Genomic DNA, 26,637 nt, shown 5'->3' with positions numbered 1-26,637 from the left:
GTAGCAAACCGGAGACTCATATCTGGTTAACCTCCCTGCCTTTCCTTTTCATTCTCTCTCTCTCTTGGCTTCTGGGGTCCTTAACAAGTGAATATACGTGCAGTGTGGCATCGAAATAAACCAACAGAAGAAGAACGCGAAACTTATAGACCTTTAAGAGAAAAGTCATTCAGTTTTTCTAATAAATTCTAGCGGCGCCTCACCTTTCTGTTTCGCCCTGTTGACAATTTGATCAGCTTGTTTTTAAGTTTCGAAGTTCATACGAGTACACGGGCGTCACCTATTATGAATGGCATTTGTCAGAATCCTAGGCCCTTGATGGAATATTATGTATGATGGTCTACTACCTTGTGCAGAAGAACGCGTCAATATTTACGTTCTTCTAGGAACTCCGATCTTTTAAAAAGTGCGTCGTCCAGCTGTTCGTGACGCTACCGCGCGTTCAGGGTATAAATGTTTTGCTGCCTAACGCTTCGCTGCTCGAAAGAAATCTACGGTCCAAAGCTGCCATGACTGCAATCAAAGACTTTGCAATTGTTTTGCTGATCGTCTCTGCTCTGTTCATGTGAGTAGCGCAAAAATTGCTTCTGTGTGGTCAAAGAAAGTGCTCTTAACTTATTCTAATTTCGAGAATTGAGGAGGTTCTCACATTCTCCATCTCACTTTTCTTCAATGACCGCCAAGCGGTACATACGTTGTTACTCATACAAGAACCACCTTCTACTTTGATGCTGATGTCCTTATTACAGCTATTATCAAAGTGATATGAAATTCTTTCTCCTCATCTTGCCATGTGATTGAGGGTGGTTTTCACATCACCAGCAAAAGCAGGATTCCTCCACATATCAATGTGAATACAAGCACATAAGTAAATTAAATTCCAGGAATTGCAAATAAATATAGTGTAGTGTCATGCAAGACCACATGCCATCGGGTAATTCAGTTTTGTTATTTTTGTTTATGATAGGTCTTCTCCAATATTGCATTGTAAAATACTGTTTGCGCTCTCCCTAGACGCCGCACAAAAAAACTAAATAGGTTCAACGAAAATTACTACCGTTGGTGATTTGTTTCTTAGAAAGTCTTGTCAAGTGTGGACATATAGAATGGACAATTAATGGTATATTTTTCTACAAAGGATAATACGACGACGCCATGGTTATGTGTATTTTCAGTACCGTGAATATTTCGTTTCATTATCCCGCCCCCACAGAGAGATATTGATAATTATACCAGTCAGCAGCTATACATATTTAAAATGGAGCTCTTCAGTGTATTCGCTATTGGCTGCGAGATCTAGCAGACTCGCCGCCTGGCAGGCGCTGGCTGAACCACAAATAGTGGGGATTGCGCCGGGCAGCGTCTCCTAGGCAGTATTTGTCTTTCTGTGGGTGTATGACGTGAATAGCTTTAACGAATGCGTCTTCCGTGGCTGTAGCAAATCCATGAAGATTTTTCTACGTTTTGCGACACTGCGCCAAAGCCTGTGGCATTGCGCTATCATCTTAACTTTGGGCTATAATAAGACACCTGTGTCGAGCGTGCGATGTTTGATCGTCGCACCCTCCGGTCACCACAATCATTTCAATTTTATTATGGCTTCATGTTTCGAGAACATCACAGGAAAGCATTTTGCTTCGCTTTAAACAAGCGAAGTGATAGCAGTGAGACGTGAATAAGGCACGTTAGTGACTCGTAATGGTGTATTCACCACCCCGAAAACTCTGTGATACCACTAATCGTGAACGGGGTGGTGTGAGCATCACTCAGCAGTACAAAAGCAATTCGTTAGTGTGCACTCATATTACATCGCATCAAGCACTTTATATTACGATAAGTGCATTATGATAATTGCGATAATTGCATGACTTTCGATTAGTGGTTATGCAAGCAGAAATATTTTCATAGGTGGTGGTTCTGATGCCACTACGGTGAATTAATTTTACCTTACAATTAGTTCCAGCGCTGTTTTACTTTGATAACCGGCTGCAAAAAAAAATCTCGATTATGACATTATACGAAGATCATGTGGGACATGGAAATCTCTAGACGAAGGATATCAAAGCACTGGGTTGAAAAGTGGTGCTTATAATTTCCTTTCGCTCTTGCCCAAGGCAGTGACCACTATTAGCAAAAATAAACCTACCCAATCGTTTTAGCTTCTCAAGTAATTACTACTTTGAGGGAATGCTGCCGTGCGCGAAATCGTTCAAGGGCTACAAAAATAATCTCGTCAGAAGCAACCTGATCATCCTTTGCTAACGTTCTGTCACATTCGCCAAGCATGCCTAATTGAACTCTTAACTGCTGGCATTCCACAGCGGAATAAAAATAAGTAACAGAAAAGAAGCTACTCAGTGCGCATTAGCTTCCAGCTTTACCTTCGTTGTAGAAAAAATATAGGCATATTGAAACCAATGGAAGATTCGCAAAGAATACTAAACTTTTCACATTTGCGGTTTTGCAACGGTCGAGGAATGTGCAGATGAACAGCATGTTTATGCACCCTAATTGTACAAGCGTTAGCAGTTTGTCTTCTGAGAAAGCGAGCTACACGCACTTCAATTGACCGAACCGAGGATTGCCCATAATGATAATGTTTGATGAGAATATCCTCAGAACGTTATAGCCATTCATGCCTTTGTCGACATCACACATAACTCCATTCGTTTTGTTGCTGACATTCCGGCCAAATCCGTGCGCTTGTATATTACTTGGTTACCATTCTTGGGATACATCACACACCTTCCGCTGTCTATGTATTACGCATATGTTATTTTTATGCCCCTTCTCTCTTTTTCTTCTTGATACATTCCCTACCTCACCTAAGCATACATTATTTGTGGGTGGGGAGGCAGATCCGCAATGACATGGCAGGGAAACATGCGTTATAGACAAGAAACAAAAATGGCGCTGATGTGTAAAAAGACTTGTTTACACTTTTGATTTTAAGCGAAGATAAAGACGAACACATGTAACAGAAAAAATACCTTTTTAAACGCTAGACGTGAGCACCGACGAGCATGAATATATAAAATTGAACAAAGTTGGGACACAATTATGAGTGAAAATACATAGACTAAACAAAATACAAAAAATTATGCCTTACAAAATAGACACCATTTCTTCAATATACTTTCGCTTCTATTTGTTAAAAAGTTGTGGCACGTAGTAGTTTCTGATTCTTTTTCCGTAGGTGGTGTACACTCGTGGAGAATGATGTTTTTGTTTCTCTTATAGTTCTTGATTTCTTAAGCGGAGCTCTGCATTCGCTGTTGTAATATCGAGAGGTAAGCAGAGTGTAAACATATCGTTCACATAGTTCAAAGCATAGAAGCACGTAGGAAAAATAGCAGGGCTTTACTGACGCTTCTGCTGGGTCCGGCCTTCATAAGGAGTGTGATTGTAAGCGCGCAAAATACAATTCATAGATTTTTCTTCCTAAAGAAGGGAAGAAGGAGAGACCGAAAAAAACGAACGTGAATACGAACTTGGGCGTACACACAGTGGCAACACGAAAAAAAAAAATTGAAAAAATGAGTACGTAGCCTATGACCTCAAGCAAGCATACATTTAGTGGCACCGTGGCGCCACACGTACATTGACTCATATGAAACTCAACGAATACAACCGTGAGCTGTTTTCGTTGACTTTGATATTAGTCAATGGACGCGTTGGTATTCAATATGCCACTAATTTTACGCCTGCTTGTGGTAATAGGTTGCGTACTTTCCTTCCCTAGTAGTTGTTGCTTGGAGCAGAAGTAAAACACCTGGCTTCTAATCTGGAGGCCACAAGTTCAAATCTCTCTCTAGACCACTACATCCTCCAGGCCTGAAGTGGCACCACCCTAGTTAGTCTTACAGGTGGTCTCGAACCTTGTCCCCTCAGTACAGCAGCCCCATGCACTTCCCACGTGTCCCACACAGGAACCCATGTAGACGGTCAAACAGTTACATACAAAGCACAAAGGAAACTAGGTGCATTACCCCCAGAATGCTTACGTAATCAAGAAATGAATTACGTGACCGATAGTGGGCTTGAACCTAGTTGCCTCACCATCTCACACCCCCATTGCTCTTACCATTAGGTCAATATCTCGTGTATTCGTTGTGAGATTTAGATTGAACAAACCTTGAACAGACCCAAAAGTTTGGGGTTGAACGCACCCCGAAGTTTGGGGTGCGGGGGCGGAAAGAAACGTCATCCCAATTAAAAATGCTTATCGATATTGTTGTACGATACCGGGGCGTCGCTGTTCGCCTCCAACTCGTCAAAGGGGCGTTGCAAGGGGGTGACAGCGCGGTCGGTAAGCGCGCGCGCAGCGTCGTGGGCTGTCTTGTTAAGGTTGTCTGGCACACCCGGGATCCGGTCCAGGTGGGCGGGAAACCATATGACGGTGTGCTACCTTAGGGTTCTGGGATCGGCGCCGTGGAGGCCACGTAACGCCTGGTCGGAGACTACTACTCTCTCGAACGCTTTGGTGGCCGGTCTGGAGTCGCTGAATATTTTCTTTCGCTTGTCGTCGAACATTGCCACGGCTATGGCCGCTTGCTCTGCCATTTCAGGGTCGTGTGTGAGCACTGTGGCGGCATTTAGGGTCCGCGGCAAGGACGAGACCATTACGGCGGCAAAGGCTCGGTTGCAAGTACGCGACGTCGTCCGCTTTTTTGTCTATGCGTTTGAGGAATGCGGTCACCCAGGCTAGGCACCTGCCTCGATTGTGTTCTGGATGTACGTTTTGTGGAATGGGCGCGATCGTGATCAGGTCGCGGAGCTCGCGGAGCTCGCGGAGAACCAGCGTTAACTCCGGTGCATCCTGAATGTTCGGTGCCCACGCGTTCTGATATCTTCTGAGCAGCCATGCGCACTTGTTACGCGATGATTGTGTGTTCTCAGAGAGGGTTCTCACTAGTTCTCACAGTGTTTGTATGGATTCTGTAAAACGCATCCATACTCGAGGATGGGGCGAATGAAGGTTTTATACTGTGACACAATGACGAAGGAGTTGTTTTAATCATCGTCGGAAGAAGACGATGTTCTGGGTTTTGCGCGCTGGCTACCATCTTGTAAGCTGATATAATTACTATAAATATTCTGTAAATACAATTCTGACTGTTTTTAACCCCGTAACAATTTTGTGGAGGTTGCGGGATCATTATCAAGATGGATTTACGCAGCGGGCGCTCCTTGGCTGCATCTACAATGCCAGCTCAAGGCGAGGATGTTTCGGGCCCGTCGGCACCCACGCCCACCGTCATTCTAGCACAACACTGCGACCCAGGAACTTTTTCTGGCTCCGATGACACTGATTTTGAAGACTGGCTTCAACTATATGAGCGGTTGAGCGCCAGCAACCACTGGGACGAGACCGTGATGCTCGCGAATCTGATATTTTACCTCGTGGACACGGCGCGCATCTGGTTTCAGACCCACGAGGAGGAACTTACTAGCTGGGACATCTGTAAACAGAAACTCAAAGATTTGTTTGGCAAGCCAGTTGCACGTCAGCGCACCGCCCAAAAAGACCTCACTTCGCGTGTCCAGACGTGCACAGAATCCTATCTCACTTACATCCAGCACGTGCTCACTCTGTGCCGCAAAGTGGATCCGAAGATGTCCGAACCACATAAGGTTGCACATGTTATTGAGGGCTTAGCAGATGATGCCTTCCATCTCCTTGTCTTCAAGAATTTTTCCACTGTGCAAACCATCATTACCGAATGCCGGCAGTTTGAAGAAGCCAAGAGTCGCCGCATTGCCCAGCCATTTCCCCGCCTTCCCAACACGGCTGCTACGTCCACCTGTGAAGACATCCGCAGTCCGCCCACACCTAATCGCTCGGATGGCATCCTCCATGTCATCCGACGTGAAATAGAAGCCGGATCTCCGGTCGCGACCCCAACCCATGGTCCCGACAGTTGCCAGGCGACCGTCTCATTGATACAGACCGTCACGCGCCAAGAATTGGCCAACGTTGGCTTGCCCAACGTCTGCTCAGTTAATGGGCGTAACTACACTCCGTCCAGCACTGTCATACGCACCCGCAGCCCGTATGCCCCAACAGCGTATCACAACCCGGCCGAATGGCGTACTCCAGACGACAGACCTACCGGCTTCACTTATGGCCGTATCGGCCATACTTCACGTCACTGCCGGTCCTCGTGGAATTCCACCTCCTGGTCCTACCACCCATCCCACGGCCCTCATGCTGCTCCCAGGTCACCCCGCAAACGGAGCCAGCGAATTCTGGTGACACTTCTCGTTCTACCCACTCTAACCGCCCTCCTTCGCCCCGTCGCCTCTTCTCCCGATCACCCCATTCTCGCCGATAACCGTCCCCTAGTTCCTTCCGGCGTACCCTTCCGGAAAACTAATGGGTGCAGCACCCGGACGTGATGCTGCCAAACCAACCCGACGCAAAAATCCTCTTTTGACCTTGCCCACACATCGGAACCTCATTAACGTGAACGTGCATGGTGTACCTGTTACGGCTCTGAATGACACTGGCGCGACCACATCTGTGATGAATGCTCAAATTCGGAATCGTCTCAAGGAAGTCGTCACTCCTGCCCCTTCGCCTGTGGTGCACGTCGCCGACGGTGGAACACCAGCCTTTATTGGCATGTGTCAGGATCGCGTGAGTGTCGCCGGGCATCATACTTCTGTTTTATTTTATGTACTAGTGCACCGCCCTCACGGCCTCATCCTGGGCCTTGACTTTCTGTCTACACATTCCGCTTTGATAGGCTGTTCTGCTGGTGTTGTGCAACTCGCTCTACCTGCTGCTATTGACCCTCCCGATAGTGCTCCGATACGGCTATGTTCCACAGAGAATATTCGCCTCCCTCACCGTGCCGTTACCTACAAAGGTGTCTCCCCCGTTCCACCTGTCCCAAACCGTTACTACGTCATATCTCCTAATCCGGATGTCCTGCTCTCGCATAACGTCGCTTTCCCTCACACCGTCGTTACCAATTCAGACAACACATCCTGCCTTCCGCTAGGGAACTTTGGACTCTGTACACAAGTACTTCCGCGCGGAATATCCCTGGCGCAAATAACGCTAGCCAGAGACCACCACATTCCGGCTTTACCTTGTAGCGGCAGCAGCATCGGCGTCGCACGAGAGATGATGTAGACGCTCGCGTCTAGACGAGGCACGAGCGGCTGGCACGCTCCGGCACGGGCTAGCGTTCCGAAGGTTATTAAAAAGAATTCTACGCTAAGCGATCGAGTGTTGGTTCTTCCTCTCCTGCGAGAGCCCGAGACTTTACCGGTCTACGTGGTCGCCCGTCACCACAACCTTTTGACAGCTCCTCGTGTTTAATGCTTGCTTCGCCCCCTGTCTCTTCAGAGTTGAATGCCCTAACAAAAATGATTGCTCCCGACCTTTCTCCCCAGCGTGCTGAAGAACCACGTTGCCTCGTTGCCTCATACTGGGATATATTCGACCTTGGAGAACGCCCTTTAGGACGAACATCTGTCGTAAAACATCGAATAAACACCGGTGATGCGAGCCCGATCCATCGGCGACCCTACGGTGTCTCGCCTACTGAGCGACGTATCATCCAACAAGTTGACAAGATGCTTTCACGAGACATCATCCAACCTTCTTGCAGCCTATGGGCCTCCCCTGTTGTACTAGTTAAAAAGAAGGGCAACAGTTGGCGATTCGCGTCGGTTATCGACACCTCAACAAGGTAGCAAAGAAAGACGTCTATCCGCTACCATGCATTGACGATGGCCTGGATTGCCTGCATGGAGCACAATATTTTTCGTCAATTGACCTTCACTCCGGCTATTGGCAAATCACCGGCGATGACAAGGACCACGAGAAGACAGCTTTTATTACTCCCGATGGCCTATATCAGGTCAAAGTGATGCTTTTCGGTTTATGTAATGCCCCGGCCACATTTGAACGAATGATGGACGCCCTCCAATACGGTTTCAAGGGGTCTATCTGCCTCTGTTACGTGGATGACGTGATCCTTTTTTTCTCCGACTTTTGCGACACACCTCAAGCGCCTGTCGATGATCCTATCTGTTTTCCTTCAGATGGGGCTACAAGTAAATTCGTCCAATGCCACTTCAGTCATCGCGAAATATCTGTGCTTGGGCATCTCGTTGATTTTTCTGGTGTACGCCCTGATCACGATAAAATACGGGCAGTCAATGACTTTCCCGTGCCAAAATGTGCCAAGGATGTTCGCAGCTTCTTGGGCCTTTGCTCTTACTTCCGTCGGTTTAACCGAAATTTTGCGAACGTTGCACGCCCTCTCAATCAGCTCCTCAAGAAAGACGCTGCATTCATTTGGGGCCCTGAACAAGCTGGTGCTTTCATCGAGCTAATTGGGCTGCTTACGTCCGTGCCCATTCTCGCTCACTTTGACGCGTCAGCTCCAACAGAAGTCCGTACCGATGCCAGTGGCCATGGTATTGGAGCTATCTTGGCCCAGAAACAACAAGGGTGAGAACGTGTTATTGCCTACGCCAGCCGCCTTCTTTCCTCTGCGGAGAGCAATTATTCTATCACCGAACGCGAGTGTCTGGATCTGGTTTGGGCAGTGGGTGAATTCCGCCCCTATTTGTACGGCCGCCAATTCACAGTCATCACTGATAACCACGCTCTGTGTTGGCTTTCGTCCCTCAACGCTCCTTCAGGGTGCCTTGGCCGCTGGGCTCTGCGCCTGCAAGAATACAACCATTCTGTTGTATACAAGAGTGGCCAGTTACATCAAGACGCGGATTCCTTGTCGCGCCATCCTGTCGACCCTCCTAACGTTTGTGCGGCCGGCATACCTGTCACCGTTCCCTCTTTGGTTGCTTTTCGCAACATTGGAACCGAACAACGTAGGGACTGCTCCTTGAAACACCTTATTCAATGGCTCACTTCAACGACACCTGATCCTTCCCTTCGCATGTTTGAACTTCAAGATGGTATATTGTACCGTTCTAGCGTACGGCCGGACGGCCCTGCACGACACACTGTTCTCGCCAAGCTTCATGACGTACCGACAGCAGGTCACCTTGCCGTGTCACGGACTTTTGACCGCGTTCGTCGGCGCTTCTTTTGGCCTGGTCTATACCGTGACGTGTGCCGTTATGTCGCTGCTTGTGATCTTTGTCAGCGACGCAAAAAGCCAGCCACGCTACCTGCTGGTCGCCTTCAACCACGTGACGTACCATCAGAACCATAATTCCATGTAGGTGTTGATCTGTTAGGCCCTTTCCCTACGTCTCCTTCGGAAACAAGTGGATTGCTGTAGCAACAGACTACGCCACCCGAAATGCAACCACACGGGCTCTTCCGACATGCTGTGCAACCGATGCCGCCAGCTTCCTCCTAGAAAACATCATCCTTCACTACGGCGGCGCTCGACAGCTTCTCACTGAACGAGGCCGCTACTTTCTTTCTGAAGTTGTCAGTGACATTCTACACTCGTGCGCGATTAAACACAAGCTTGCTACTGCTTACCATCCACAAACGAACGGTCTAACCGAGCGCCTTAACCGCACCCTTACTGACATGGTGTCCATGTATGTCTCCGATGCCCATCGCGAATGGGACGTTGCGCTGCCGTTTGTTACTTTCGCATATAATTAGTCTCGCCATGACACCTCAGGCTTCTCTACATTCTTCCTCTTGTTTGGCCGTGACCCTACGTTAACTTTCGACACCGTTCTGCCTGCTAGTCTCAATTCCACATCGGAGTATGCCCATGAAGCGATCTTCAAAGCACAAGAAGCAAGCCTCATTGCTCGACGTCGACTTGTGGAGTCGCAGGACAATCAGCGGCGCTTATATGACGCCCGTCATCGTGACGTCCATTACACACCAGGCACCCTGGTTCTCTTTTGGTAACCGTCGCGACGCGTTGTTACTTTCACTTTACTCCGGCCCTTACCGTGTCTTGCGCCAAGTAACTGACGTCACGTACGAAATAGCCCCTCTTGAGCCAACCGTGGCTCAGCATCGCTCCGACGTGGTCCACGTCACGCGTCTTAAGTTGTATCACTCGCCCGCCTCCTAACTAGCACCGAGCCGGTGCTTCAGCCGTCGGGGGTCACGTGACACGCTGACGCAGAAGGTGTTTTAATCATCGTCAGAAGAAGACGATGTTCTGGGTTTTGCGCGCTGTCTACCATCTTGTCATCTGATATAATTATTGTAAATATTCTGTAAATACACGTCTGACTGTTTTTAACCACGCAACAATATGTAAGAAGTTTAGTTTATTGAGGGGCAAGACGCAGCATACGATGTAAGCAACATAGCACTTTAAGGGTCTTGTTAGATGTGACATCAAGGTATTTCGATCATGACAAATCGTCTGTTAGTAGGATATCTAAGTATTTGTATTCTAAGTCCCTATCTAAGGTAACATTGCTAAAGGCATACGCAAAGAAGGAAGCGGATGAGCGTCTTGTAAAGGACATGGAGGCAGTTTTGGAAAAGTTGATAATAATTTGCCACGCTTTGAACCAGTTTCAGAAGTGAACAAAATCACTGTTAAGGAAAACATGATCAGTAGGAGATGTAGTGATATGATATAAAACACAACCATGAATAAAGGGAAAATCAGACATCCACCCGTTCGTATCAATTGCTACAAAGGAAACCCATACGGGTACCTCGAAAAAAAAAGCCTTGTAGCTCAAGGAAAACTCGTCCTGGTCCGGGAGTCGAACCCGGGACCACCGCCTTTCCAGGGTAGCCGCTCTACCATCTGAGCGGCTGCCCTGGAAAGGCGGCGGTCCCGGGTTCGACTCCCGGACCAGGACGAGTTTTCCTTGAGCTACGAGGCTTTTTTTTTCGAGGTACCCGTATGGGTTTCCTTTGTAGCAATTGATACGAACGGGTGGATGTCTGATTTTCCCTTTATTCATGGTTGCGTTTTATATCATATCACTACATCTCCTACTGATCATGTTTTCCTTAACAGTGATTTGTCGGAAAAGTCCTCGAGCACGTCATCCTCACACGCTTACACAGACATATGAACGACAACGACCTCTTCCCCAATACCATGATTGGCTTCCGCCCGAAACTTTCTGCTCAAGATATCATGATTCAGCTCAAGCACTAAATAATCGATGGCGACAAAACCTCCAGGCTGGACACCAGAGCCATCTTGGGGCTAGACCTAACCAAGGCCTTCGATAACGTCACGCATGAGGCCATACTGAACCAACTGGCACAACTCCAGGTTGGCCATCGAACCTATAACTACGTAAAGAATTTTCTTACAGGTCGCACGGCCACCATTACCATTGGAGGGTTGCAGTCGCCAATTATTCACTTCGGCAGTAAAGGCACGCCGCAAGGTTCGGTTCTATCCCCTTTTCTGTTTAACGTGGCCTTGCTCGGACTACCGCCTGCATTAGCTAGCATCCCCAACCTCAAGCATAGCCTATACGCAGACGATATCACCCTGTGGGTCACCGGGGGCAGCGATGGGGACATCCAAGACACGCTGCAGCAAGCCATCAACGAGGTCGTTGCATACGTAGAACCGCGCGGCCTGGCGTGTTCCCCACAGAAATCGGAGCTCCTTCTGTACAAGCCTAATTGGGGAGGTCGACGTCCAGACCCTCACCCACCCGAGATAGAACTCCACGTGCACCAGCAACGCATACGTACAGTACCTAGCATTCGTATCCTTGGCTTACGCATCCAACAAAACGGCAGAAACACGGAGATACTCAAGCAATTAGATAATCATGTACACCAAACCACTCGCCTCATTGCACGCATCGGAAATCGACATCATGGCATGAAGGAAAGCAACCTTATACGCCTGGTAACCGCCTACGCCTTGAGCAGGATCACCTATGTCGCCCCGTACCTTAGCCTCAATGCAACTGACAAGTCCAAACTCAATAACATGATCAAGAGGGCCTATAAACAAGCCCTACATCTTCCCATCACCACCTCTAACGAGAAACTGGACGCCCTAGGCATTCATAACACCATAGACGAGCTTATTGAAGCGCACCGTATTAGCCAATACGAACGACTTGCCAATTCCACCACGGGCAGGCACATTCTAGGCACCCTAGGCATAACCTACACCACCCAATTCGGACCAAAAGTACCCATCCCTCCAAACATTCGTGATCAGCTAGTTATCCCGCCCATACCTCGCAATATGCACCCTGAACACAATCCGGAGCGACGTGCAGAAAGAGCTAAACAACTACAAAAGCGCTACGACCAAGCCGCTGACGTAACCTACGTGGACGCAGCAGACTACCCCAACCAAAACGCCATGGCGGTAGTCGCAGTCGCGGGTTCGCAGTACCACCTCTCCGCGGCCGCATCAATATTCGCTACGCAACCCGAAGTAGGCGAAGAAACGGCCATCGCTTTAGCCTACGCGGCTACCAATGCACACTGCATCATCAGCGATTCAAAAACGGCCATTCGTAACTACGCAAGAGGACTGATAGCACCCCAAGCGCAAAAGATTCTCTCTGGCACTCCTCTCTCAAGGCCACGCCGCGTGCAGATCATCTGGGCCCCTGGTCACTCGGGTCTGGCTGGAAACGAAGCCGCCCACGATGCCGCCCGAGCTCTCGCACACCGGGCGCATCATCCTTCACCTGCGTCTTCCGATCCCGACCAGCCCTCTGTTCTGCATCGCGGTCACGCGCGGGACCGAATGGTCACGTTCAGAGAAATTCTACTGCACTACCACAGAGAGCGGTTACGCTACCCCCCAGCACACAAAACACTGACTAAGTCTCAATCCACCACTTGGCGACTCCTTCAGACACGAACTTTTCCGAACCCCGTGCTTTACAACCGCATGTACCCCGATGCATACTCACCACTCTGCAAAGCGTGCAAAGCCCGTGCCGACCTCAATCATATTATTTGGCAATGCCCCAAAGCCTCACCCACCAACACCTCCCGCACTAACACACGCATCATTAGTACGGCCGAGCAGTGGGAGACATTGCTGCTCAGCTTGGACCCAGAGGAGCAGCTCTGGGCCGTCCGGATGGCCAAAGACGCCGCCAGGAAGCAAGAACTGGCCGCCGTCTGAGGAAGGGGGGGATTGGGGGTTAGCCTCCTGACCCCCGCCACCCCTTAACCCCATCAAGGACACAATAAAGTTTTATCTCTCTCTCTCTCTACCATCTGAGCTAACCAGGCGGCTAGCAGATGGCAGGGCGAAATCGAATTTGTCGACAACACGACAAATTCGACACGGGTTTTCTTTGTAGCAATTGCTACGAACGGGATGATGTCTGATTTTCCCTTTATTCATTACTTCTCTCCACCTTGCGGGTTTCCTTAGAACTACTACGTCAAAACGCAACCACCTGCAGAAAAACGTATTTTAACTGAGGTGTGTACGGGGAGATCAATAATATCAAGAAGGAATAAAAGAGGACCCAGTACTCAGCCTTGGGGAAACCCTGACGAAATAGGCATCAAGGGTGTGTTAGTAGAGTTTAAACATACGTATTCAGAACGCTGGGAAAGAAAGTCGGATATCCCGCCAATCAAAGATGCATTTTTTTTAATATAGCGAAGAGCTTGTGCAGAAGTTTAGGATGTCAGACAGTGTCGAAGGCCTTTGGAAAACCTATAAAATAGCATCAACGTGGTTGCGCAAGAATGAAAGAAGAGAGAGGAAGAAGACCGCGAGGCGCTATCTGCTTCGTACAGTTGGTGGTCAGCCATCTTAACTACTCTGACTCATCTTGTATATATATTGTAAATACAGTCTTTCTATACTCCCAACATCCCCGTAACATATTGATGGGAAGTGCGGGGAACCACGGCTGGAACACGAGCTCCGCTGTGGACGTCGCATCACCGTCCGCTCCATGAATGACGCTGAGCATGCGGGGTCAGCCACGTTGCCGCCTCCAACGTCACCGTCGCCAGCGGCGTCGCCGTCACCTTCGGTTGGCGTTGTGCAAACCAAGGATCCTGGAAGTCTCTGCGGGAACGACGGTGCCGACATTGAAGAGTGGGTGGCCATGTACGAACGCGCGAGTGGAACCAACAGATGGGACGCTACGATTATGCTAGCTAACGTGTTGTTCTACCTAAGAGCAGTAGCGTAGCAACAGGGGGGGCCGGGGGGCCGTGGGCCCCGGGTGCAAGGGGCCAGTTGGGGGAGGGGGGGTGTCATATACATCCGAAGACACCCCCCTCTTTCCTCCGGCTACACCCCGGGGGGGGGGGGGGGTGAAAGAAAGCCTATGGGCCCCGGGTGCCAGACGACCTAGCTACGCCACTGCCTAAGAGCCACAACAAATGTGTGGTACGAAAACCACAAAGAGGAGCTACCCTTATGAAAATGGTTATGCCCTTTATGTTTACTGTATGTTTCCCGCAGTTCACATGAGGAAATGTCCTTTATGTTTCCTCCATGTTGAAATTTGGCCACTGCTTTTATGTTTCCTTCGTGTGTCCTCCCTTTATGTATCCCTTATGTTACCGTACTTTATGTTTCCTCTATGTTGAAATTTGGCCACTGCTTTTATGTTTCCTTCGTGTGTCCTCCCTTTATGTATCCCTTATGTTACCGTACTTTATGTTTCCTCCATGTTGAAATTTGGCCACTGCTTTTATGTTTCCTTCGTGTGTCCTCCCTTTATGTATCCCTTATGTTACCGTACTTTATGTTTCCTCCATGTTGAAATTTGGCCACTGCTTTTATGTTTCCTTCGTGTGTCCTACCTTTATGCATCCTTTATGTGGCCGCAGTGATGAAATCCTGTATTTTACGCAGACATGCATAGATGAAGAGTTCCGTGTGCACATTTTATTTTTATAAACATTTCCTGAGTTAAAAAGTTTTGCATTGGTTTTCATTGTAAGGTTACTGTTCCCTACATGATGCAGCGCACGGATTGGAACTCTGCTATGGCACAGAAATTCATGCCAATTTGTTCTAAAATTACAAAGTAATTAGACTTCATAGATTATTTCAGTATAACACTTGGAGTGCCATGTGTACGTTCCTCACTGCAGTGCTGCTGTTCTAGTTATGTCTTTGTTACTAATATAAAATGTAATGTTTGGATAGAAAGATCAGGTTGGATCAGTGCTCGCACTTTTAAAAGAAAGTTTTGACTATATTTCGAAAAGGTTTGTCTGAAACTACGAACAGTTTATTAAGGACTATCTGGATGTTACTGCAATTTGCCACGTCTGCTCACAGCAGACCTCTGGAATGTGGTGCTTCGAACCTGAAAAACAAAACAAAAGCCAATCTTTTTCACTCATTCAAAAATATTCATATAAGCAAGAACAGCCTGGCCTGTACGCACACAGCTAAGAAACGTGGAGCAGTCAAAAACAGCTCATAAAAACATCGGGCAACACAGAAGCTTTTAACTAATTGTTGTTTGAAACAGACTGAGCTAGCTGCCAGTCCACTCATGTACTAAACTGCTCACAAATTCTTTTAAACATTTCTGCAGCAGCTGCTAAGTAGTACATGACATTTAGGAGTAGACAACTGGCCAACAAATCTTCGTGTGCCTGCTTGTACAGATGTCTCGTAGTTATATCTCAAGTGGTTACGCTGTTATATGGTAAAATTCAGGCGGGAATAAAACCAGCAGCAAACATGAGACTACCTGGGAAATTATCACCAAAACTCAAATATCTTGTAAATCAAACGAACAATCGATTACGAAGGGTCTAAAACCTAGGCCGCGATTTTGTAGCGATCCCTTTACCGATGCTACTCCTTTTGCTCATTGATCTGACCGACATTCGGCTATCGTTATTAACTAGAACAGCCAGCCATGGAAGGTGGGTTATAAGAGTGGCAAACATCGAGCGGAAAGCATGGCAAGAAAATCGCATCCCTTATTAGGTAGTGCTACAAGCCACTGTTTTTAACAATCGCAGGCACTGACATCCTGTTCTTCGGATGAAAATATTAATGAAAACGAGCGTCTGATTGACATGCCTCGATTAAAAAGAAATTTCGCCGTTGTTATGTCGGTCTATATTTGCCCTACAATATAAAAGACAAATACGCGAGCACGTCGAACACAAACAATGCAGACAAGTTCTCGCGAAGCTGGACTTCAAACTGAACACTATCAATAAAGTAACCTTCCCATAAGCTAATATCTGTTCAAGTGTCAAACATCGCAGTCGCGTGCCAACTCGCGATGCCCGTGACAAATCGACATGTATTACACACGTAACTTGCGGAAATTCATATCTACGGAAGGATTTCTTGCCGGGAAACTACCGAGAAAACAGTAACTTTCAGCGTTTACGTAAATATTTGCCCATTAAGTCCAAACAATCAGCGGTGGTAGCACATCACTCCATATAGCAAGTAAGCGGTAAGAAATAATACATTTCACGGAAACTCCCCTCGTGAAACGCTTTGCTAAATGTGCAGAGCAACATGGTCAACATACGCTCAGAACGTGTTCTGTTGTCGTTCCACAAAGCTTACTACATGAACCAGAAGCTGTGAGAATGCGCGCAAGCGTCGACCTGCTTACCTTCAATGTGGTCGGCAAACGGCTCCTTTGTCTCGCAGGCACCACGCGACGACGCTCTTTCCGGCGCGAACACTGTTGAATTGTCGATGAACACCCGCGCACGAAAGCACAACTTTCAACAAATTCTTCCACGCACCATAATTCGAAGCCACAGTATCAGGTATTCCACGAGCGAACGCGGACAGGCGAGAACAAAGGCAGCTCGGACGGGCGCTATAGTACACATAAGACACTGGCGCATCACAGGAAACATAAGGCGAACTAATGGCGTTACACGAGTCCAGAGGTTTCTTGATGGTTAATGCACACGGTACGGATCACAGTTTGTTTAGGCACTTCGAAAATATGATTAAATTACCGTGTAACTGCAACGAGCACTCTCACCACTCGCAGCAACACAACGTGGCCCAGCTCACCGTCAACCGTTACACTGCGGGAGCGCCGCACTGCGGTTAACAAGTGAATTTAGCCTCCGAGATCTGCATTTCCGTTTAGGGCGTACATGTTGAAAAAGCCCGGCCTTCGAGATTTTAAAAAAATCGTAGCTGGAAGGAAGGCTGGTATTTAAACACAAATTATTGAGTTTAAAGTGTCTTGGTGCGCTGCCTTGTTTTTTAAAGTATATACAGAGATTTTAGACGAACTATGCACGAACTTTTGCCGGTGGACGCGAGCCAATCAGCGCGCACCATGTGCAGCTCCATGCGGTGTGCGGGCAGCCGCGGTAGCTGTGACACCCACCGATCAGAAATTCAAAATCGCCACACATATACACGCTTCTTATGGCGTCCAGTGGCGTGTTTTTGAGAATGTCAGGCCTTATCTTGAGTAGGTGGAACCATATTTCCCGTAAAGTAAGGAATAAGGGCAACAAAATGTGGCGATGGCTGGCTTGCAGCGGCAGCGGAACTTCGGCCAAAGTGAAGCAGGCGTACTGCTTGCATGCTCGCGTAATCAAATACGGCCATACCCCGCACACAACTTTCATACTCAGCCAACTCACAATTATAAATTATTCAGTTGTACGCCCAAGCAAGCATTTACAGGATCCGCGCTGCCCTTCTTCTACGCGTGCTAATATCGACACAGCAGTTACTCGTACTTGTGGTCAGCGCGAAAGCGACGAGAACAGCTACTTAAATGGTTGTATAATCATATACGCTCACTAGCAAAGCGGCAGATTGGCCGCCGAGGCGTCCGCCTCTATTGCGGTTCATGTAGCGCAAGCCATCGAACACTGCGCGTCGTGCCACCGCGTCTCCAGCCGCCGCGCAATTGTTATTTGTCGTGAGGGATTATTCGCTGCATGAGGCTTTGATGCACGTATGTAGTGTTGATGGCGCGTGGTGATCAATACGGCCAAGATAGATAGGGAGGGGGAGGCAGGTGAACCCCCCCCCATTTTTTTTTTACTTTGATACGCCAGTAGTTAACGTTAATACATCGTTCAGGTAGACGATCTATCTGTAGCATGTGTAAAAAGATAATCACTATATATAAGCGCACTCTATCTTACCTGGATGTGCACTCGAGGGAGTACACAGCCAGGTAACATAGAGTGTCCACACAGGTAACATAGTGCTCATATATATATATATATATATATATATATATATATATATATATATATATATATATAAGCCAGATAAATAAATTAAGTAGATTATTTCCCAAACTGGAGGCGAAGCGGAGCATCTGAAAGACGCCTGCCATGAGAACCGTCTTAAACACTCAATCAACTACATTTTATAGCCTAGCTGGCGCACAACTTTCATGAAATTCGTGCATATCAGGTTAAATACTGCAGATTTCTACATATGGCTTGCTACTGGAGAATAGCAGGTTGAAAAAGTAAGAAATACTTTATATATTAAGAGAATGCATGGCATAAATCATTATATACACCATCCTATTTCATGGCATGCTGGATTTTCCGCACAATATAGCCACAATTAGTGCCGGTCGGCATGTCTAGTGCGAGGGGTGCAAGCAGTGCCTTTTCCTTGAATCTGCCAGTGACTAACATACAGTACAGATAGCTCTAACTGTACTATTCGCAAAAGATGCTTACTGCGCACATTCTGTTACCTACATGTGCACTCAAGTGCACATGTAGGTAACATATAAAGAGTAAATGCACCATATATAGATTAATGCTCTATGTTACCTACATGTGCACTCAAGTGCACATGTAGGTAACATATAAAGAGTGCATGCACCATATATAGATTAATGCTCTATGTTACCTACGTGTGCACTGAAGTGCACACCTAGGTAACATCCCGCCGTAAACACAAAGGGCACATACTACAATAAATAAAATAAGGGTTGTTTTCTTGGGGCAAAGGAAAGGATAAGTCAAGATTTAGTACTTACAATGACTCTGCAGAGTGTATCAACGGCTGTCACAAAGTACAGATATATCTGCATGTATTATATGTACAGACAGTTGTTATGTGCACTCTATGTCACCTACATGTGCACTCAAGTGTACACTCAGGTAACACATAGTGCACACCCAGTTAACATCCTGCCGTAAACATAAAGGACACATCCTAGAGGCATAATAAAGGTCACTTCCTCGAGGTATACGTTAGGAAGAGTAAACATGTGGTACACACAAAGTTGGCGTCCCGGAGGTCACACAAAGGACAAGGAATCATAAAGGTCACATAGGCCACAAGAAGGAAACATAAAGGAAACATAAAGGTAATGACCATTTTCATAGGGGCAGGCGTCCCTGCTCGTTAGGTCAGCTTCATGTCTATTGGGTCATTACTCTGCACTTCCTATCATATAAAATATTAGGTTTGCAAACATCAATATTGTATCCCGCGTGTTGTTATTGCACAGTCGCTCGTACATCACAGGCCCGTACTCGGCGTCACAGCTGTTCATGTCACAAAATGTCCTCCGGTTCTGCCGATTAGTGAGTATGACCGTTGGCACAGACTGCTGATGCATTGTCGGTAGTGTCGGTTTACCTGCCACTGTGGCGACAGGTAGGAGACGTCCGCTGCGAAGTAATTTTACCTAGCAAGTCCTCCTAAATGTTGCAGGAAGAAAGCAGGCCCACGAGTGTAGAATAATGTATATTTACAAGCGATATATATGGCGCTCAGGAAACGGCCAGAGTCTCTGTATTCCTCTAGTTCATGTCACCTTTTTCGTTCGCTTCAACGTATCCTCACTTTGTTGTCTGATAAAACCCCGTATCGCGGAAAACAAGAGCAATCAAAGAAATGTTGAGAATCACTTTAGGATACGGTAGACTTCATACATAAACGCATTCGGGCTTGAGATTCACTCACATGCTGGGCATTCTCATTCGTATGTGCTGTTAATTCCTATTACTTGTATTCTCTGAACAAACGTCCTGGTATCCAGTGCCTTAATGAACTCTATGCGAAGGAACTGTGCCATAATTAACGTCACACTAATTAGCACCAAAGGTCGTGTGTTCGGCTCCCACCAATGGTTGTGGGTTCGACCGTCGATGGTGGCATCATCAGTTTTCGTGCCATTACATTTTACTCCAACCAAAAGGTCGAGGGTTAGCATCCCACCTAATGTCGAGGGTTCAAGTGCCTTTTTAACCCTATTTTAATTAGCTGTGCCCTAATTTACACCTGTGGTCATGGGTTCAAGGGTGTTAATTTACTCTATCTCATTTATTTGTGCGTTCATAACTTCCCTTTATTTACACTAGAGGTCATGGATTCGACCATCAATGATGGCACCATCAATTTCGGTTCCACAAAAGGTCGAAGGTTCGAGGCGCACCAAAGTCGTGCGTTCGACTCCCACCAAAGTCATGAGTTCAACACCCACCAATGGTTCTCGCTGGTAACATCAATTTTTCTGTCATAATGCCGGACGGCCAATTTATTGTCAACGCCGGGCAACGGATTTTCGGAGCCATGAGACACTTGAGACTTTCTCCTTAAGAACAGAGTCTTATGCCTAGGAGCAGGGATACTAATTATATTAGGATAATTCAATGAATGCATCTTTTAAACTCCCCAACAGCCTGTTAATGCGATTAGCTAGTAATCTTTGCGAATTTAAGCCAGTTTCCCGTGTGCACTTACCTCTTTCACGTACAGCGTGAGCAGTGTTGTCAATAAGCTAGGGCCATTAGGCGTGGGCTGGCCGCCACCTTGCCGAGCAGACTGGACGTGCCACGGGGCAGCACAATTTGCTTCTGCATGCTGTCGGGCCTAGTAGAAAATTTGGGCCACTGCGTATGGTTTCACGGCGTAAGTGCCCCAATTGACAACTTAGGCACTGTGTATGGTATACTGGTAGGTTCAGTGCTTTGGCCTATCAACAAGAAAATATGTGCCATTGTGGCGGAAGGGGTATGTATCCTCAGATATATGAAAGTGATAGCGCCCCATTAGCTATAGTCGGCTGCATCGAGGGCAGCCGTTTAATGGATACCCGACGCAAGGTGGCAGCCCTCATTCTGGATTTAGTCGGGACTGCTGGGGAGCCTTAACTGAGGGGTAGTGTTTACAAGATCAACTGTGTGGTGCTATCATTCGGCAATGTGTTTGGCAACGAAATTCCAACTTCGCGATTCTCTTGGTACGCCTATATGGTTTAGTGATTCCTGGATGGCCTCAAGAAACCGTAATCATCTTAATAATAATACGCTATAAAACTTAACCTACTAATTACTAAAAGTGTGCCGGTTAATTTATTCATGCTAAACAGGAGCTATAATAGACGCAGTAGTGCTAGATCATGGAATACTTCCGATCACTTGGTCTTATTTAATACGCTCCTAAATCTGTATCATCGAGCGTTTTTTTCCATTCTGCGGTAATGCGAACGCGCTAACTACAGCCTAAATTGGAACCCTGTGACCTCGTGCTCAGCAACTGAAGTTCGCGAGTGCAGAATACATAAAAGGCACCACGACAGAGAGGCGAAAATACTTTTCCTTCCTTCACTGCTCCGATTCCTCAAAATATTGAATTCTAAGGTGAGATAAGAGTGAGAATTAGAGGCACCTGTGAACTGAGAGGGCACAGCAGGCGCTGGCAGAACAAATCTGCTAAGTTATAGCTCATGTTATATTTATTCTATTCGTGTGTATGCATGTTACCGTCAATAAGTAGTGTTCTATTAAAATATACACCTTCAGGTTTACAAACCACAGTATAGCTTTCTCTGAAACAGTACGTCGAGTTTTGCTACTATGAGAAATATACTGAGGAATAAGGGAGATAACAGCCAACATCTTGTCTTAAAGTCAGTCACGTTATTGGAATGTACGACAAGAGAAGTAGCTCTCGGAATTACGCGAGAGAAGCAGCGATTACTTCATAACAACCTGTGCTGATCACCAAGAAATTTGTTTTCCACGGTTCCAAGCTCATGTAGAACCCTTGTAGTATAAACAGCTGTCTGTAATGCGTGATATCTACGCAGTGAAATGTTAAAAAAAAGTCGATACTCACACGATGCCAATCAGAGCAGCCAACAGCTACTTCAAAACCTTTCGGCCACATGGAACAGGGCGTACTGGAGCATGATAGAGTGAACTGCTTTCGTAAATTATATATATATATATATATATATATATATATATATATATATATATATATATATATATATATATATATATATATATATATGTGTGTGTGTGTGTGTGTGTGTGTGTGTGTGTGTGTGTGTGTGTGTGTGTATGTATGTATGTATGTATGTATGTATGTATGTATGTATAAAACACTACGAAGTTTGCTGGAAATATTCGTATGTTGTGATGACGGCCACTGATTAATCCGTGCGTTTTTTTTTTTCATGGAAAGGATTCCCGGCTCGTCCGCAGGAAATTCGTACCCTAGGTAAGTCCCTTTTATTCTCCAGTAATATTCTTCTGACGAAAACGCAGAGTAAGATTTATCGCCAACAAACCAAGGACAACACAGGGTAGATTACTTGTACTTAACAATTGAATTAAAGAAATGAAAAATAATGTCAATGGAAGTGGATGAAGAACAACTTGCCGCAAAGAGGGGGGGGGAGGGGAGAGACCATCCCAAGGCTTCGTAGTACGCGTGCGATGTTGTTCGCATTACGCGTGCGAGAGCATGGCACGCGTAATGCCAAGAAGTGGGATCGTTCCCCACAAGCGGAACGTTGTTCTTTCATCCAATTTCATTGTCATTATTTTTAATATCTTTAATTCAATTAGTAATAACAAGTTTTTCCCCTATGTTGTTTGTTTGTGTGTTTCACTGGCACAGAATGCACTTCCAACACTATCCACAATTCCATTCCTCATTCAACAGCATGTGACGAGTGGCTAAGTTAGTACAGGTGTGTGAAGGTCCACTGCAGACGCGGAGGTTGCCCCGCGCCACCAGGCTACTCCCATGTGGGGACCAGCAGGTCTAGCTTACCAGCCTTGTCGTTGGCCAACTGGACGGCCATGACTTGGCCTTCTAGGTTTGTGCTGTGAACAATCGCATCCCACTCGGCCTTACTGTAAGTCGGGCCAAGCGACCCGCCCTCCTAGAGCATATGTGCTAACGTAGCGGTCTGCACACAAGCGGTGCAGGCAGTGTAAGAAAATTTGTGTGGATAGATTTCATTCAATTATGCTAATGATGGATACGAATGAATTTGCAGTAGGCACAGTGAGACTACCTGTGCTCTGTTTAGTTCTGTGTCTGCAGCGGGGAAACCATCCTCGCTATGTAGCAATGTTTGGTAATCTCGTTGCGTGTGGTTGGAGTATCTTTATGTCATGCGTCATTGGTGCCGCAGCTGTGGCCTACCTTTAGAGTAGTAGCGCAGTCGGTGAGCGCGCAGGCTTCTGCGTTGGCCGACCCGTTGGGGTTCACGGCGATGCCCTCAACAGAGTTGTCGTGCACGGGGAACCAGCAAACTGTGTGAGGGACGATCCCATCCATGGCGCTCAAGATCCTGGCCGCTTGTACTGATAAGCTGGCCTTTTGAAAGGGTCTCACGGCCGTCTTTAAGTCGCTGTACATCTCTGCACACCAGCCATGTGGCAGAGCGAGTGCGATAACCACTTGTTCGGCCACCTGGGAGAACGTTGTGTATATAGTGACGCAGCTAGTAGTCGAGCCAGTCTGGGCGACCACCACCGCAGTGAACTTAGTGTCTCAATATGCTGGACCGTCGATGAAGTTTGCACTTGTAGTACGCATTCCCAGTTGCTTCGGCAGTACCTTCACTCTCGCCCGACGCCGTCGCTCGCTGTGCACGGCATGAATGTTTCGCGGGATTGGGAACAACGGTGACATTTCCTTGTAATTTTTTTTTATGTAATCTCCTTCTTTGTTTCCAACTGCATCGGTTTGAACCCCAATTCGGCAAGTATGTGTCGACTTGTCGTCGTGGGGAACAATCTGGCCAGCTGAGAGCATTCTTGCGCTTCCTCGGCCGCAGAGTTGTGCAGACTAAGCTACCAAGCACTACAAGCACTACAAGCACTCCAAGCAGCAGTGCTGCTTGTACTGAGTTTGTAAGTATCGTCCGCAGGTTCCGCTCGTTGCGGAGCAGCTGAGAGGTTTTGGCTGTGGCATGTCTTCATTAGACTTTGCTTATATCACTGAGACACATATTGTTTCGCTTTTTAGGCGAACGCCTTCCCATGACAGGCTGCTGTCCTTTGAAAAAAAAAAATGAAGCGGTGTCGAACTCTCCCCCCTTGGCTCAACCACTTGCAAGAGGGGAGTGGCTATAAAGTATTAGAGTAAGGTAAACTACCAAACAAGTGCAGTGAGTTCTGGTGAGGCAATGACCTTTCTGTGTAGATAATTTTAGCTAATGTTTTGCAAAAAAGTTTGTTGTTGGTGATTGCTGCCATACCTGAAGGAAGGTGATTCCATTCCTGTGATGTACGGGGGGACGAAAGATTGAGGGAAAGCATTCGTGTAACATAAATCAATTTCTACATTACTGTGATGATACATGAGGTTTTAAATGTACTGAGGCCGCAGTATCATGTCATCATAAGAGTGATGTGAAGGAAACTTTCATGAAATAGTGAAGGGATGGGAGACTGCAGCGATTAGCCAGTGAAATAAGTGCTCGATTTGTTTTAATTGAGGTTATACTCACGGTACCGTTATAGTGAAAAAAATGAAACGAATAGATTTATTTTATAGTAGTTCAAGTGAAGTGAGAATATTAACGATACTGCGGTCCCATGTTTCAGATGTATATCATAGTTTTGAACGTATGAGAGACTTGTAGAGCTGTAGTTTTAAAGGCGACGATGCTTTCGAAAAGTTGTGCCCTAAGTACCAGAGCATGTGATTAGAATTGTTAATGACGTACTTAAATTATTGGTCTAATTGAACTTAGTTCTCATGAGTACACCGGTATATTTATGTGACATGATGATATCTAAGAGCACAGTGTTAAGATGGTATGTGCTAGGATTAGAATTATATCTGGATACTTGCATTATTAGGCAAATAAGCCTCATGCTAATCTTCTCTAAAAGACTAGAAAAGCTTATTTCTCGTATTACGAAATATTATTTCAACAAAGCATCTGTTCAGCGACGATTTACATGGCGATAGATTCGGAAGATGAACCGAAACTGCTCTCGTAACAATGAAAGAATTTGTACTAGACAATATTGATCTTAATTACTCTACCATTGAGCGTTTAGTAGATTTCACGAACGTATTTCATTGTTTTCGCCACACCATTCTTATTATTAACTGTCGCAGCACGCAATTTCTGGAAAACCGCTAGAATTATTGCTCACTATGTAATGATGATCATATTAGTTTTGATTTTGCTAGCGCCATCTCTCGGTCGCACGCTTTAGTTCACAACGCTACCGCTACTCTTATTTCCGTTGCACTGTGGAAGGTAAAGTTTCCTATCTCTAAGTTTATATAGGTGTTCTGTGGCGGGGCCGCTTGCTCGGTGAAGTCACTTGGTTTGAGTTGGCGCTTGTGTGCCTAGGCTCCTTTGTTTTTTGAAATTGTTTAAAATTAAAAACCCTCGCAGAGCAAGCTCTCCATTTTTGGTTTCGATGCGCTAACGAACGAGCCTTGTTGACCCTTGTAATGAGCGGCTTCGCTTTTTTGACTTGGAAAGTGGATCCAGCCTGGTCGATGGCTGCGTTTCGCCTACAAAATAAGTGAGTACCACATGAAAGCGCCTTATTTCTTATGATTGTTACCGTTAAATGTCCTTTGCATAGACATGTCGTGTTTGCGCGACGCACTCGACAAGTGTACTGTGAGCTTGCCGTGGTGTCAAATCTAACCTTAGGACATCTAATTTCACAGATAAGTGCGTGCTTTTTTTCACATTGTGAGCCACTACTTTAGGCGTTTTCGTGTTTTTCTACGTGAAGTTGACACGCTTGTAAGGTGTAGGGCTAACAGATAAACCTTAAGTCCTAATTGCAGCCATCCATAGTCCGTGGAATGCGTACGGAAGAGTTAGTGACAGTCTATATATAGGGGCATAAGGGAGAGTTACTTATTCATGACAGGCTTTTCACAGCGGGTTCTGTACGCATCCCGAAACTTTAAGGATTCAAGCAGTGTCAGTCATTAGCCTACATCAAACTGCGTTGCTGGAGCTTCTACTGGCCTGCTATTCCAGCATTTAGTATCCCGTACGCCATCAGGCAAACTCGTGTAGCCGAAATAACTTGTTTGGCATGCTTATTACGCATTAATATCTAGGTGGCATGGTGGCGCCGTTCAAAAATATTCCCGCCTCTACTGTAATTGGCCTTCGCGTTCGAGCTAAGTCGCACGCTTGCTGTTACGGCAACGTGTTTCGTTCCAACTTGGAATGGTTGCGTGTGACACACCTGTTTTATTTTGTCTGTGTACTGCGCGCATTCGGAGGACGATGAGAGCAAGCCACTTTGCGCATGGTTTTCTTTGGCGCCAGCCATTTCACCCTCTAATTGTGGTTGCCCTACGTTATTTGTCATCGGCGTTCGTACAAGTCATGAGTCTAAATCTGCTCTCTCTCGCGGGCTGATGATAACGAAAGTTTAAGCGAACTCATAGTTAATAAAAATCTGGGATTTTAGGTGCCATGATCACGATATCATTTAAGGTACGCATCAGTGGGGGAGTTTTTGACCTCCTGGGACTTTCTAACGTGCACGCA

The 26,637-nt window shown here is 46.6% G+C and overlaps 1 protein-coding gene across 2 annotated transcripts in view; it reads left to right on the top strand.

The window, feature by feature from the left end:
• Positions 1-448: 448 nt before the first annotated feature.
• LOC135897409 (complement inhibitor RaCI7-like) overlaps positions 449-26,637 on the top strand; it is a 139,005-nt gene continuing 112,816 nt past the window's right edge. For both annotated transcript variants that reach the window (XR_011511846.1, XR_011511845.1), the window contains exons 1-2: positions 449-565; positions 22,320-22,355. The gene's annotated coding sequence lies outside the window, so the exon portion shown is untranslated. The remainder of the gene's footprint in view (positions 566-22,319; positions 22,356-26,637) is intronic.

This window comes from Dermacentor albipictus, chromosome 2 (genome assembly GCF_038994185.2).
Source record: "Dermacentor albipictus isolate Rhodes 1998 colony chromosome 2, USDA_Dalb.pri_finalv2, whole genome shotgun sequence".
Classification (NCBI taxonomy): Eukaryota; Metazoa; Arthropoda; class Arachnida; order Ixodida; family Ixodidae; genus Dermacentor; species Dermacentor albipictus.
Note: the sequence above shows the minus strand (reverse complement) of the source record. Positions and strands in the feature narration are given on the sequence as shown.